General features: G+C 35.3%; 1 pseudogene; it reads left to right on the top strand.

Annotated features, from left to right (window-relative positions):
* Positions 1-12,236: 12,236 nt before the first annotated feature.
* LOC101963855 (AKT-interacting protein pseudogene) lies at positions 12,237-14,496 on the top strand (annotated as a pseudogene).
* The last annotated feature ends 480 nt before the right edge of the window (positions 14,497-14,976 follow it).

Below are 14,976 nucleotides of genomic sequence, written 5' to 3'. Positions count from 1 at the left end.
ACTTGGCATGATGTTCTCTAGTTTCATCCATTTACCAGCATATGCTATAATTTCATTATTATTTGTGTCTGAGTGTTACCATTGTTTTACCGGTGACGAGTCCTTGCTTCCCCAATATTGAAGCACAGAGAAGCACGTGGAGGCAAGTTTAGAGTGGAAAGTAGAGGCTTTATTAAAGGACAGCAGAAAAGACTTCTCCCCAGAGGAAGAAGGGGACCCAAGAGACGGAATCCGTGGAAGGGCAAATGTGTTCCCCTTTTTATAGCTAAGGTCTTCATCATCCAGCTTTCCTGTTATCTTTCAGTGATGGAATGTAGGTGGGAAGGCCCAAAAGGTAAGGGGCAGGTGGGCCTGAGGAGTAATCTAGGCAGGAAGGAGTTTTGGATTAGCATCTCCATCTTTGCTGGGAGCTGTCTCATTAACATTTCTTTGGGATGAGCTCTGGGCCTTGGGGTCATTAACATTCCAAGAGTTGTTCTGCTTTAGACCAGATTTACCTAACTACACTAACTACCTATCTTTAAATCTGGCTTCATTAGTAAAATTCCATTGTGTATACATACCCCATTTTCTTTATCCATTCATTGTTATCCATTGTTAATGGGCACCTGGGCTGGTTCCATAACTTGGCTACTGTGAATTACACTGCTATAAAATTTGAAGTGGCTTTTATCACTATAATATGCTGATTTTAGTTCTTTAGGACACAAACCAAATAACTGGATAGCTGTGTCATTTGTAAGTTGTGTTTCTAGTCTTTTGAGGAACTTCCAAAAACCTGCTTTCCAGAGAATTTGTACTGCTTTGTAGTCCCACCAACAAGGTATGACTATGCCTTTTACTCAATCCTCTTCAATCATTTATTATTATTTGTATTCTTGATGATTAGCATTTTGATTGGTATGAGATAAAATCTCAACGTAGTTTTGATTTGCATTTCCAACATTACTAAGTATGTTGAACAATTTTCATATATTTGTTTGCCATTTTTATTTCTTCTTTTAAGAAGTATCTTTTTAATTCTTTTCTCCATTTATTAATTGGGTTATTTGGGGTTTTGGTGTCAAATTTGTTGAGTTCTTTATATATTCTGGATCTTTATCTTCTGTCAGAGCAGCAGCTAACAAAGGTTTTCTCTTGTTCTAAAGTCTTTCCCTTCACATTTATAGTTGTTTCCTTTGCTGTGCAGAAACTTTTTAATTTAATGCCATCCCATGTATGATTTTATTTCTTGCATTTTAGGTCTTGTTAAGTAAGTCAGTGCCAGTGCCAACATGTTGGAATGTTGACCCTATGTTTTTTCTAGCAATTTCAAAGTTTCTGGTCTAATTCCTAAGTCTTTAATCCACTTTTTGTTCCCTTTTGTGCAGAATGCAAGATAGGGATCTAGTTTCATTCTACATATGGATTTCTATTTTTCTCAGCACCATTTGTTAAAAAGGCTATGTTTTCTCCAATGTATGTTTTTGGCACCTTTTCCCAGTATCAGATACCTATATTAGGTGGATTTGTTTCTGTATCTTCTATTCCATTCCATTGGTATTCACATCTGTTTTGGTACCAGTACAATGCTGTTTTTGTTAAGATAGCTCTGTATTATATTTTGAGATTAGGTATTTTGATGACTCCTACATGGCTCTTCTTACTGAAAATATTCTGGGTATTTTATTCTTCCAAATGAATTTTAGGACTGCTTTCTCTAGTTCTGTGAAGAATGTCATTGTTATTTTGATAAGGAATGCATTGAATCTGCATAATACTAGGGTAATATGGCCATTTTAATAATATTAATTCTGCCTATCCAAGAACATAGGAGTCTTTTCTATATTCTTAGGTTCTCCTTCAATTTCTTTCCTTGGTAGTCTACAGTTTTCACTGTAGAAGTCTTTTATCCCCTTGGTTAGACTTATTCCTAAATTTGTTTGTTTGGTTCGTTGGTTGGTTGATTGGTTGGGGTTTTTTGTTTGTTTGTTTGTTTGTTTTGGGAGGTTATTGAGAATGGGATAATTTTCCTGATTTTTTTTTCCTTTGCAGATTCCTTATTGGCACATAGGAAAGCAATTGATTTGTATATGTTAATTTTTTTGTATATGTTGATTTTGTATCCTGCTACTTTGCTAAATTTTTTGTAAGCTCTAGTAGTCTTCTGATACAGGTCTTTTTTTTTTTTTTTTGTCTTCTAGATGTAGGATCATGTCATAAGCAAACTGAGATAAATGGACTTCTTTTTTGGTGGAAATATTCATGTTGCAAGCTCAACAGTGAGTACATTTAGAACTGAAGTTTAAAAAGAGTTTTTGAAAATATCCAAAAGCAATTTTATTCAAAATAGGCCTATCTCCCTTCAGAAGCATCCAAGGGCATTTAGAGTAAAAGTTATAATAAATATTAAGAGAAATAAAATTACATTAATCTAGTAAATATGTAATGAGCATATTGGTACATTTCAAATACTACACCAGGAACTGAGGGGGGGAAAGATGAAAATCATAGGAGCGTCTCTCTGAAACCGAGAGTCTGATGGAACAGCAAATTATGTTTTCAGGGGCTGGGGTTGTGGCTCAGTGGTAGAGCGTTTGCCTAGCACCTGTGAGGCACTGAGTTCAATTCTCAGCACCACATATAAATACATAGATAAAGTTCCATCAATGACTAATGAAATATGTTTTTAAAAAATATGTTTTCAGGTCTGAAAGGGCAAATAGCACTTCTCAAAGTGTTGGATGAGAGCAAATAGCAGCATTGGCATTAGTTTTTCATGATTCTCATTTCACAATCAGGATATACCCATTCCCTTTGCTATAAGGTGCATAGATGCAATAAGGTACATAGGTGCAAAACCACCAAGGGATGGTTGTTACTGTGATTAGATACCCCCACATCAGTCCTTAAGCCATGGAGAAGATTTGAAGAGACTCAAGCTTCAGGAAATTGTGGCTATGTGAGACCCTTTTTCATGCATTGTGTGAATTCACTGTGTACTAACTCAAAGGCTCCTTTCCTGAAAGCTATAGAATAATTCTTTTCTCATTGTTTTCACTTTCTTCTTCTCTCCCTACTGCCCCATTTTCCTACTCCTTCATCACCATCATGACTCACATTCTCAGAGTACAAGAATCTGTATAAAGTGTCTGACCTATATGAGCTCATTAAACTTTAAGACGATCAAATAATAGTAAGTATTACCTCTATTTCATGAAAAAGTGGTGTCTCAAAGTAACTTACCAGTAATTGGGAAAGTTTGACTTCAAATTCAGGCTGTCTGATGGAAAAAAAAATAAGTCTGAAGAACTATTACACTTTTTGCCAACATGTGTCATAAAATAATTGCTTGAATTTGGGATACAGATAGAATATACAATCACCAGGATAAAAGTCAAGCTTTGCCTAAATTCCTACAATATACTCTTAATTTAACATGTAATTCTAACAGAGGTTTTAAAGAGTATTAAGTGAAAAATGAATCTTATAGAATGACAGCTGTCTTTCATTGATCAAATAATACATCACAATGATTTACACAGATGTCATCATATGCTTTAATGCACAATAAAAGCTATAATGATATTATATTGAACAGCTCACTCTGAGAGCCAGCTCCATAGTATAAATTTCCCAATAACTTTAATTGATAGGGGATACTAGAATAAGCTGAAATAGGACAAGACTCTCACACAATACACAAAAAAATAAAGAAACCATAGCCAAACAATATATAATAATGATTCTTCAAGGTAGGATTTTCTTATATGAATAGTAAAACTATGATGAAAAAAATCTCAGGAAAAATGATCTTTGAGTCTTACTCAAAAGAAGAAAGTAAATCTTCCTGTCTCTTTTGTAAATCCTTTAAGCCTTCCAAGTATGCAACAAATTTAATAATTCATATAACATAAGAAGGAATTGGTTACATCAGTAAAATAGTAACAGTTTTACTTGAGCAGCAAAAACTTAACATCTTTATCCAAAAAAAAAAAAAAAATGGAAAAAGTAGATCACCAAACATTTAAAATACATATTTTAAATAAAAAAATTTAAAGCTATAAATATATTTCAAGAACAAAATACAATCATAATTCTGCTATTACCAATTGCTGATTAGCCAAATTCTTCTCACTATAGGCATAGCTACTACTTGAAATTCTGATTTATGTTTTCACATTTTTCTTTCTAATCAACATATATTCTGAGTTTAACCCTCATGTGAACTCTTCCTGGTGCTTCTCCAAAATCTGATTCTTTCTTTCAATGCTACCAATCAGAAACTTTAATCTTTCTATATCTCTCAATACTTTTTTGTTTCATCCACAGATTTTTCACAGAGCCAATTTTTCTTGGCAATCGATAAGTTCCACTATCCTCTAGGAAAGTATCAAAAAATCTTTTTGTATTTCATTTTTCCTATTGTAGATGGGTTTTCTTCACCTATATAGCTTAAAACAAGTTTAAAGTGGTTTTTAAGGTAAAGTTTAAGATGATTTTCTGTATTCTTACCATTGCTTCTTCCCACATAACAAGTTATAAACAGCAAACAAAAAATGGTCCTAGAAATTCTTTCATTTTCAGTGTTATATGCTCCTAGTTATGTCCTTCTTTGTTAATTAAAAGTCACTGGCAGATGAGTGACAGATACCCAACTCAAACTATTCTAATAAAAAATGTCTTTTGCTGTTTAACTGAGATATCCAGATGTGGCACTGGCCTCAGGCGAGCCTAGAACTGAAAGCTAAAAGATGCCTAAAGGAGTTCCCTCTCTTTTTCCATTTTCAAGATTTCTTTCCTCTTTACAGTGGAAATTTTTCATCTATCTATAAACTGATTTCATTTATATAACTAATGAGGAAGATCATTAGCAATTCTTAATCTTTATTACCCATACTGAAACCTCAACAAAAGGAAATAAAGGGTTTCTTTTCATAATTGTCATTGGTCTGCTTGGGTTAGTGACCACATTTTGGACTGCTCACTATTGTAAGACACCAGATATTATGACTGGTCAGTCTTGGGATTCATGCCTGGTGGAGGACATACTATATTAACTGACAATTCCTATATCCTTTTAGAATAGAACTGTTCCATTCTCCAGAAAAGAAATGCTGAACCTACAAAAATCAAGGTTTCCTTACTACATTCCACCTTAAGTTGCCAAACATCTATGTCTAACTTTCTCCACAAATACAGAGAATATTCCTGTATATTTAAAAAAATTGCCCACAAAAATTTTTAAAAAATACTATCAACTAAAGGGTGACAACACAAATCCCCATTCAATACCATCTTCAGCTGAAGTTCTAGAACCACTTATATATGCTTTATTTTTCACATCCTGAATCGAAAATCAGCTAAGAGGTAGACTCAAGAGTTAGACATCAAAAATGAACATTAAGGTCGTTTTGAAAACTAATTAGAAATGTGACTTTTGCTCCTAGTCAGAATAACTTGCTATGACTTCTTCCCTGAATTTAGCATAATTATCCACAGACTCCAGAGATAATCAGGTAATAGCAGGCCCTCCCTTTTAGGAATGAAGCCTAAACTTCTCAGCCTAACATGCTACCAAAACAAACTAAAACTTGTTCTCCAAGATCAAGAAGATCCTAGAGAAAGGATAAGAGGATGAGACACGCTTTCTTGATTTCTTCAACCAATATCATGTTAATTTGTTGGCTTTTCTGCCCATGGAAGAGGAATAATTGAGGAAAAAAGAGAATCCCTACATTTTCACTATAAGGACAGTTTCTCCATGTGAGAATATGGAAGTGAGAAAATACTGCCCCACCCTGAACAGTGAAGAAAACATGTTTCTCTTCTAAGAGCATCAACCTATGACTAAATTACATCTGAAAAGCAAAAGGAAAGAAAAATTGTAAAAGAAGATGTGTCAATCAAACTGAAGGTAGGTCACTTTAGGGTTGCAAGTAACCTGAAAACACTCAATGGGTTAAAATAGCTTTTGGTTTATTACTTGCCTGCTCTGGGGTTTTCTGTCAACAGTCAACTGGGGAAGTTGGCTATGTTCCCTGTCATTGTCAGGGCTATGGAGTCATAGGAATTGCCTTAGGTATTTTCATAAGTTTTTGTTTTACTGTCTAGGATTCCTTCATATTAAAACTCTCTAAGCATGGCAGCCCATTAGTCTACTTAATTTCTGGAAATGATATTTGCTAATAATTAAAGTCATAAATCTTAGAGGATACTGACCTTAGCAAAAAGTCATGAGTGTCTTTTCACAGTCCTAGGCTTCAGGCTAATTTTTTCTCTCTTGCCTTTCCATAAATTCTCCTATGTTAAAGCATAAGCAATCTGCTCCTTTACTCCGGATTGCATCCAGTGGGTGGTACTTTACCATAAGGGAGAATATAAACTCTGTCATGCAATTAGTACATCAAAGAAGGTATGAGAAGAAACCTACATACAGTATTCTTTTATTTCTTCTGGGCTCCCTCCTTATCTCCTTCTATAGTTCCCATCTTCCTCTTTTTGCATGCAGCAGCTTCAGAGTAAGAGAATTTAAATTTTGAAAATCCTTTTATGCTTGTGATAATCTGACGCTCAGTGTTATGAGGTCATTGGCCAAAGGTAGAAAGATTTCTCTTTAAAAAAATTAATGCTTCTTGGGGCTGGGTTGTGGCTCACTGGTAGAGAGCTTGCCTGGCATGCAGGAGGCACTGAGTTCTATCCTCAGCACCACATAAAAATAAAATAAAGATATTGTGTCCACCTGTAACTAGAAAATAAATATTTAAAAAATTAATGCTTCTTTCCAATGATAAGTTATACAAAACCTTCAAAAATTAGTCAATATACATTAGCATTTTATGGTTTTTGTAACACATACTTCAGAGTCTGGTCTCTAAATCTAATTTACCAAGTATGAGTGTTATAGTTTCAATGTGAGGTGTCGTCCAAAAGCTCACGTATGAGACAATGCAAGAGAGTTCAGAAGGGAAATGATTGGGTTGTTAGAGCCTTAAACCTATCAGTGAATTAATCATCTAATGGGATTAACTGAGTGGTAACTGAAGACAAGTAGGGTATGTCTGGAGGAGGTAGGGCATTGGGGGCATGGTTTTAGGGTATATATTTGTATCCAGCGAGTGTATACTCTGATTTCTGATCATCATGTGAGCTGTTTTCCTCTGTCATACTCCTTCACTATGAAGTCCTGCCTCACCTCCAGATCCAAGGAATGGAGCTGACTGTCCATAGACTGAGGCCTTTGAAACCATGAGCCCTTAAATAAAATTTTCCTCCTCTGCAATTGTTCTGGTTGGGTCTTTTTAGTCACAGCAGTAAAACAGCTGACTAAAACAATGAGAGATAACTGTTTAATCTGCTAGAATTTATGCTGCTACTTATGAAAATAGAATAAATAGAAACTTTCCATCCAGGAATAGCAAGATTCCTGTCCTGCTATTACTGTCCGTACTCTAAGCTCAATTCAACCAGTTCTATATTTCAGATTCTGTTACTTATAACATGTCAACCTACCAATTTAGAGTTTGTTTATAAGGAATAAAGACACAACCCCAAAGATCTAAATAGTGAAGGGGTTTCTGTTTCTCTGTTGTATACATAAAACTTCAGGATATAACTAGTTTTAGCCAAGACTATATCTAATTGTTCTAAATCATTGCCAGGTTATTGTGTGTGTCTTTTTGTATTCCTTTCACTCACTCTCTCTTTCCATTACTTTGCTTGGTGTTAGTTCATTCTCTAGGCAAAAGGGCTTCCTCCATAAAGCTTGGGAAAATGTCTACTAGTAGCTCCAAGTTTACAGTGATCAGCCTAGCAAGCCCAACAGGAGTTTCTTAAAGCCAGCAAATGTGCTCATTACTCTATAGTGTTCTGTAAGGTGCCTCCTGTGTCAGACTAATGCCCCCATCAAAGACATCTGAATGTCTAGAACTTATGAGTGTATTACCTTACATGGAAAAGGTAAGATCTATGATATGGGGAAATTATCCTGAATTATTTGGGTAGGCTGAATATAAATCACTGAAAATCTTAAAATGGGGGATGTGGTGCTGGCTTTGTAGCTACATGGTAGAGCACTTACCTATCACACTGGGGGCACTGGGTCAAATTCCCACCTACACACACACACACACACACACACACACACACACACACACACAGAGAGAGAGAAAAGAAAGGTAGATAAGTAGGTCAGAGAGATGGCAAAGTGAGAAAATTTTGATGCCCCTATTCTGGTTGTGAATTTTAGGAGGCTATGTGCAAGGATCAGAAAGAGGCCTTTAGAGATAAGGGCATCTCTCAAATGATAGCCAACAAGGGAACAAAGATCTCAAGCCTAAAACTGGATAAAAATGAACTTGCCAAAATCTGAAGCCCAGACAAAGCAAAGAAATATTGCCCCAGTTTGTTATGTTTATGTTATCATTTAATCCATTACCATGTTTTGCTATTACTTCATAGTCTTTTTTTTGAAATATGATTTTGTTTTTTCATCTCTACCAACAAATGACTGGTCTGCCTTGATTAGCAATGCTTTCAAAATGAAAATAGAAAGCATGATCAAAGCACAAAGGATTGTTACACATGGTCCAAGCTCTGTCCTAGTTCAATATACAAAACAATTATCATTTATAAATATTCCATCTATTTTAAAATATTATAACATTAATTACCCAAACAAAGCCTCAAAGTTAGAAAAATCAATCTTGCTTAGAGTCTTAGAGTTTTAATATTTATGAGGAAAACACAGACCCTCCAATACTAAAACATTTTTATAAATCAGCTTTATTGGTGGTTAAAAAAAAAATACACTCCTTCATCCAACAGTGTGTGAATTCTATTTTCTGTGCAGCACAATATCGACAACAAGGCTTACTACAGTGATACAAATATAGCAAGAACTCAGTAGACAAAGAAGATAAAGATAATGATAGCAATAATGATAAAAGTCAAAACAGACATGTCTGCCATATTGTTCAGTTAGCTACACCTGCATTTCAAATTCTAAGTAACATTAAGTCTTGCCTCACTGGAAAAATATACAGCCGTGGATTCCAACTGGAGGACTTCAAAAGAATTATCATCACTAGTGCAGAACTTTTTTTATGTTGTCATAAAGCTAAAAGAAGTCAATTAGGTCTAGTACTTCATTAATGGTTTCCACAAATCACATTTATAGCCAACCCCATATCTACTGTGATACTACAAAATGCTATTTAGAAAGACAAGTTTTGACACCCTTATATTATGGCATTGCAGAAACTGTGGGGGTAATTAATTTTTACTTGTACTGTGATGAATCCAAGCAAAACTCTAAAAGCCATTTGGCCAATTACTGACTCTTTAGGGCAATGAAGCCTTTGCAGAAAGTTTGAGTTTATATTACTGGTATGATCAAAGCTCTAATGAAATTGCAGCATGGCAGAAACTACTGGACTATTAAGAGAAACTACAGAAATAAATGAGAGCCTAGCTCTGAATCTACCAAAAAAAAAAAATGGAAGGCTTCTGGTTTTCTTTGATTGTCTATTAATTTCTCATGATAGAGCCCCATGTGGCATTGTTCTGACAAACTTCACTGAAGCATGTTTTCTCTTCTGCAAATTAGTAAAGCAAAATTCTGCATGTTATCTTCTTAATGGGACTTTGTATCCCACTGTTCTTTATTATTATTTTAAGAGGAGTAGGTGTTTTCTCATTCTCAAGAGTAATGACTGGACTAGTTGGAGTTCTTTTATGGATATTGCAGTATATAACCCAATAGGTGTCAGGAAGAATTCATGCTGTGTTGTAGCAGCACAAGTACTCATCCACCACTAATACTTGTATTGTGATGTTGTAAAAATCACAGTGAAATCTAAATGGTACAGTAAACCAAGAATTTAGTGAGAGACTTAACTTTCTGCTCTTCCCAAGTAAAACCATTACCATCTTGGGTATCTTATAACTCTTTAACATAGGCATTTTTAATAGGTCATTCACAGGCCCAGCTCAATCATTTCCTCTCTCATAATTTTCCATTGAACTGATATAAATTTGTCCTAAAACAGCCCCCATACAACACAAATTGGCCCAATGCAGCTTCTACCCATAGTGAACTGTATAATAGCTTGAATTTAATTAAATTATACTGTAACCTAAGAACATACATTTATAACTAAACAATTTGTTTCAATTACATCAGTTTATGCTTCAGCCTGTTTCAGGGTGCCAACTGATCAGACCATGTTCACATAAAGCAAATGCCAACTGTAGTCAGATTGTTTCAGTATGCCATAACCTCCAGGCTTTTCTCTAGCTAGAAATGTAACTTCTGCATCATGGGGGATGGGCATTTTGAACCATCTTTAATCTGGAATATTACCCAGGTCTAGGATCTTTTTATTCCTCAACTAAACTTTGTTAAATTGATTAAACTGAACTGGTCTCAATTTTTAGCATTTCTTTGGGAAATACTGATTGGAAATGCAAAACACAGTGAAAAGAGAATCTTGAGTCCATTAAGATGAATTTGATCATTGAAGCTCTACGTTTCTCAAAATAGATCCAAAATTTCCTACTTTCCATTATTTCTCCATATGCATCCCAGGTGCAAGCCACCATTGTCAATTACTTGGATTATTTCAACATAATCCTAACTAATCATATGAATCTTCCCTGCTTCTCACCTCCTCTTATAGTCCATTCTCAACAGAGCAATCAGAGTGATGATATTAAAATTTAAATAAAATCTTTCCTCTCCTTTGCTCAAACCATATGATTGTTGACCATTTTGTTGAGATAAAAAGACTGCATCCTTTCAATGGCCTTAAATATACTATATAACCCTACCCTCCTTACTCCTCTATTCCTTCTCCCTCTCTATTAGTCAATCCACTCCAATCAAACAGTCTTCTTTGCTTGTTTTCAAAGCAGGAGTGCTTCTTCCTCATGGCTAATCATTTCTTTTTTCCTGTATACCCACAACTCCTTGCCTCACTTACTCTGGATTTTTGCTCAAATGTCATCCTTCCAATAATAAAATTATTCCTATGCAACTTCATTAAAAATTTCAACTACCTTATTTCACGTTTCCACTTCATCTCTGCTTTGATTTTCTCCCTAGAACTTATCACCAATTGTTATACCATGCACTTTACTTATTTGTTTTGATTGTTTTCTATCTTCACAAATGTGTAAGTTCCACAAAGGAAAGGATTGTTGTCTGCTTTGTTTATTGATGTATTCACAGTGAATGAATATAATCAGCAATAGGAAACCTGCAATTATAGCTTTTTTCTACATTTCTTCATTATCTACGTATAAGATAAAATCAGTCCAAAGGAAAACTAAGTGTTGGATAATGTCTGCAATGTTCCCATCAATCTAGAGATACAATGGTAAAAAGAGTAAAGGTTATCTACCATGACCTATGACCTATTTTCATGGAAACAAATACAAGGGATACAGACTGTGGTATAAACATATATTGATTATTAATACTAATTTATTATTGGAAAAATACAAAAGAGTAAGAGCTATTTTACCCTGCTGTATCCTAAAAAGTCAAGGTTTTCTCCTTCAGCAATGATTGCTGGCATTTTGATTGCATAGCTGAAAACAGAAGTTGCCAGTCAACCTATTGTATAAGAATAAAGTCTGCTCCCACAAAGAGAAAGGGAATAGAACCTGATTCTAAGAGTTGAGAAAGTAAAGGAGATTTAACCCTAAGGGAAAGGATGGCCTTGGGAAACTTTCAGTTTTCCATGAATCATTGAGATTTATGCCTTTTTTATATTTAGTTGACAACTGTAGGCATCAGATTATAGCCATAGCCAATAATTAAGTACTATAGTTTGGGAACCAGTGAAGTTTTACACAATCCAATCTTCCAGCAATTCAGAGGACCATTTTAAGGAAGACCTTTGATTCTACCCAGGGGTCAGTGCCTACATGATGGCAAAGGATCAGCCTCAACAATAGCATTGAGCAACAGATGGGGCAAGATTCTAGTGAGCACCACCAAGAACCAGAATGTTGTCTCTCATTGCATTATAAATATTTCACTAGCTACCCCAAATCCTCCATTGTTATGAAACCTGGATTGTGAGAAAATATTTCCGTCCCTACTCCCAAGCATCATAGAGAATTTTCTATTTGCTTATCATTGATATCTACTCAAGATCACTAAAAATATTCTTATATATATGGTTGTATTATGTATGCACTAATAAAAATGTCAATAAATTCAGTTTACTGGCTTTTAGACCATAGCCGACATGCTATTTTACAAAAAGTATAGAAAGATGAATAAAGTTAATGATCGCTTTTAATTAAGAATAAAAATAAGAAGAACAAACACAGGGGACCATGTTGAGACTCAGTTTAAAGAGAGATTTTGGAAATGTTTACAAATATCTGTAGGTAGGTATAAATTGAAGGGCAGAAAGTTGAAAAGGTCAAAAAGAAGTAAACACCTTATAGAAGGTTATTTTTAAGGTCCTTAATTCAGGCTCTACTCTTCTGAGAAACAACATGGTACTTGGTAGCAGATTTCATGGACATGGGACACTGTAATGTCCTAAGCTTTAATATTAATTCAGACACAGTCTAATGTTTTAAGACAATATGTTATAAAATACCTTAAGCCTCCAACAGAAATATTGAACTCCTAGGAAATAAAGGTGTGTTCTTGGCATGGAAAGGCAGTTATACACACACACACACACACACACACACACACACACACACGTACTTGAATCTTGGAGGAACCTTTCTTATGTGCTATAGTAGCAAATCTTAACCAATGTCAAACAGCTGCTGCCTTTAGAAAAGATTACACTGAGGGCTCAGTCCTTCAGGATATTATAGCATTCCAAGTGAATGACTGAATTACCTGAGCACTTTAGATTCATCTTTGACCATGTTGAAAACCAGAGAGCAGTACTGACCAACTTCTTGAATATCCACCCAAATGAAAATGAAAATATGTCCACATTAAACTGAAGCTAAAAATTGATTCAGAAACCTCTGGTCACAAAATACTCAGAATTATTTAGCAAAATGGAGAAGGGATGTGTTTGAGGATGCAATGACCCCGATTCTACCAGCTACAGCAGATGGCAGCTAAGCAGGGAAGTGAAAGGAAATAGCTACTCTCAATGTCCTTCTGTAAGCTCTCTTAAGAGTTCTCTACAGAAGCAAGGAAAATCTGGAACCCAGACAAGTCAGACTGTCCTTTAATCCCTTTCAATATAAAACACACACACCACAGAAGCTGAAGACAGGGAAGGATGGGGAGACAGCAGGAGCCAGACTGGCAGTGTTTCTGGAAATGCTGTCGGAGCTCTGCACTGAAAGTCCTGGATAAAGTGCACTGCCCCATGGGCTGGTGGGTAGAGTGAATGCTGAGGGTGTGAGTTTGACAACACACTGCTACTGTCCATGTTTGAGCCCTTTTAAGAACATGTTTGCAAGCTCTGTATGTTAATGATCTGATAGTGAAGAGGAGATATTAACAGGGCACATAAAAACTACCCCTTCTCAAATTGCTTCAAAGAAATAGTTGTCTTCTATTTCCAAAAATGCTTTGCCCGGGGGTAGTGTTGTGGCTCAGTGGTAAAGTGCTTGACTCACATGTATAAGGCACTGGGTTTGATCCTCAGCACCACATAAAAACAAATTTATAGTACATGTATGACTGCACATATGGTGCAACACTACATCTTATACAACCATAGAAATTTAAACTTGTGCTGCAATTGTGTACAATGAGTCAAAATGCATTCTGCTGTCATATATACCTAATTAAAATAAAATTTTAAAAGAGAAAAAAAGATGAAAAACAAAACAAAAACAAATAAATAAAATAAAGATTTTGTGTCCATCTACAACTAAAAATATTTTTTTTAAAAAAATGGATTGCCCGTAACTAAGACTATATTGTCTCTCCCCAGCAGCACAATCAATAAATGTCACACATGCTTCATAGGGACTGTTCTTCATGGAGTGTTCTCTTCTTGCTAAATTTATCTTGTTTGTGGAAACACCTTATCATTTTGCAGTAATGTAGTTCTTATTAACATTCATATAGCATGAACTATGTCAAGATGGCACATTTAAGTTTACCATTTACATTCCTGATAACTGTCCAGATGGTCACTTGTTTGATATTCCTGTCTTTCACTACTAGTTGATTCCACCTCAGGTGAACTGGATGTGAAGACAGTATTTGTGAAATGGAGGCACAACCATAATTATATTTGCCAAGTATTAATGCATTCAAGGAGAATTTTTCTCCTAGATGGATAATAGAGCAAGCCCCCTAAGCCCAGAGGCTGCAGTACAGCATTTGATGAAAAAGACATTCAGCCTTTGAAAAGGAATTCAGATGGCTGTGTTAAGATCTGCACTGCCCATTTATTTGACCAACCCAAAACAGAAGAACTCCATGCAATTAGCTTTTCTCCATGGAATCGTTCTGTTTTTGAATCCAGAGAAGATATTGACTCAGAAAAAGCCCGAGGAAACTCACAATAATAGTGTTCATGCTGCTAGCCTATCATGGGTAAAGTCTGGGTCAGTCCAACTTTTTAGTAAAGAAGAAAAAGCAGTACCCCTTAAGAGACGCTGAATCTGGTTTATCATGCTAGACTCTGATTTGGTTAAAGCTGAACTTTGGCAAAGGACTGCTGAAGAGTAAAACAGCAAACAATGACTGATTAGTATCATTTTCCACATATATGTAAGCTCTAACAGCAAATTCAGGGACCCTCTCTTTAAGTGATACATTACTTCTATTAGAAACTGAAGATCATGAGGCTTATTTTTCTGAATATAATGCTAAAGCTAAGTTGCATTCATTTTAAACTAACATAGCAAATAGGTCAAAATTACTTAATAGTTTTAAAATCAGTGTTTGTTAGGTAGGTGTATAGTTAAGATATGAAGTAGACAGGTATCTAGCACATTCAAATAGCGGAGACCTTTAAAGTGGGAGATCATGTGAATTTCAACCTA

Source organism: Ictidomys tridecemlineatus, chromosome 4 (assembly GCF_052094955.1).
Source record: "Ictidomys tridecemlineatus isolate mIctTri1 chromosome 4, mIctTri1.hap1, whole genome shotgun sequence".
Classification (NCBI taxonomy): domain Eukaryota; kingdom Metazoa; phylum Chordata; class Mammalia; order Rodentia; family Sciuridae; genus Ictidomys; species Ictidomys tridecemlineatus.
The sequence above is the reverse complement of the archived record's forward strand: the minus strand, read 5'-3'. Positions and strand labels throughout refer to the sequence as shown.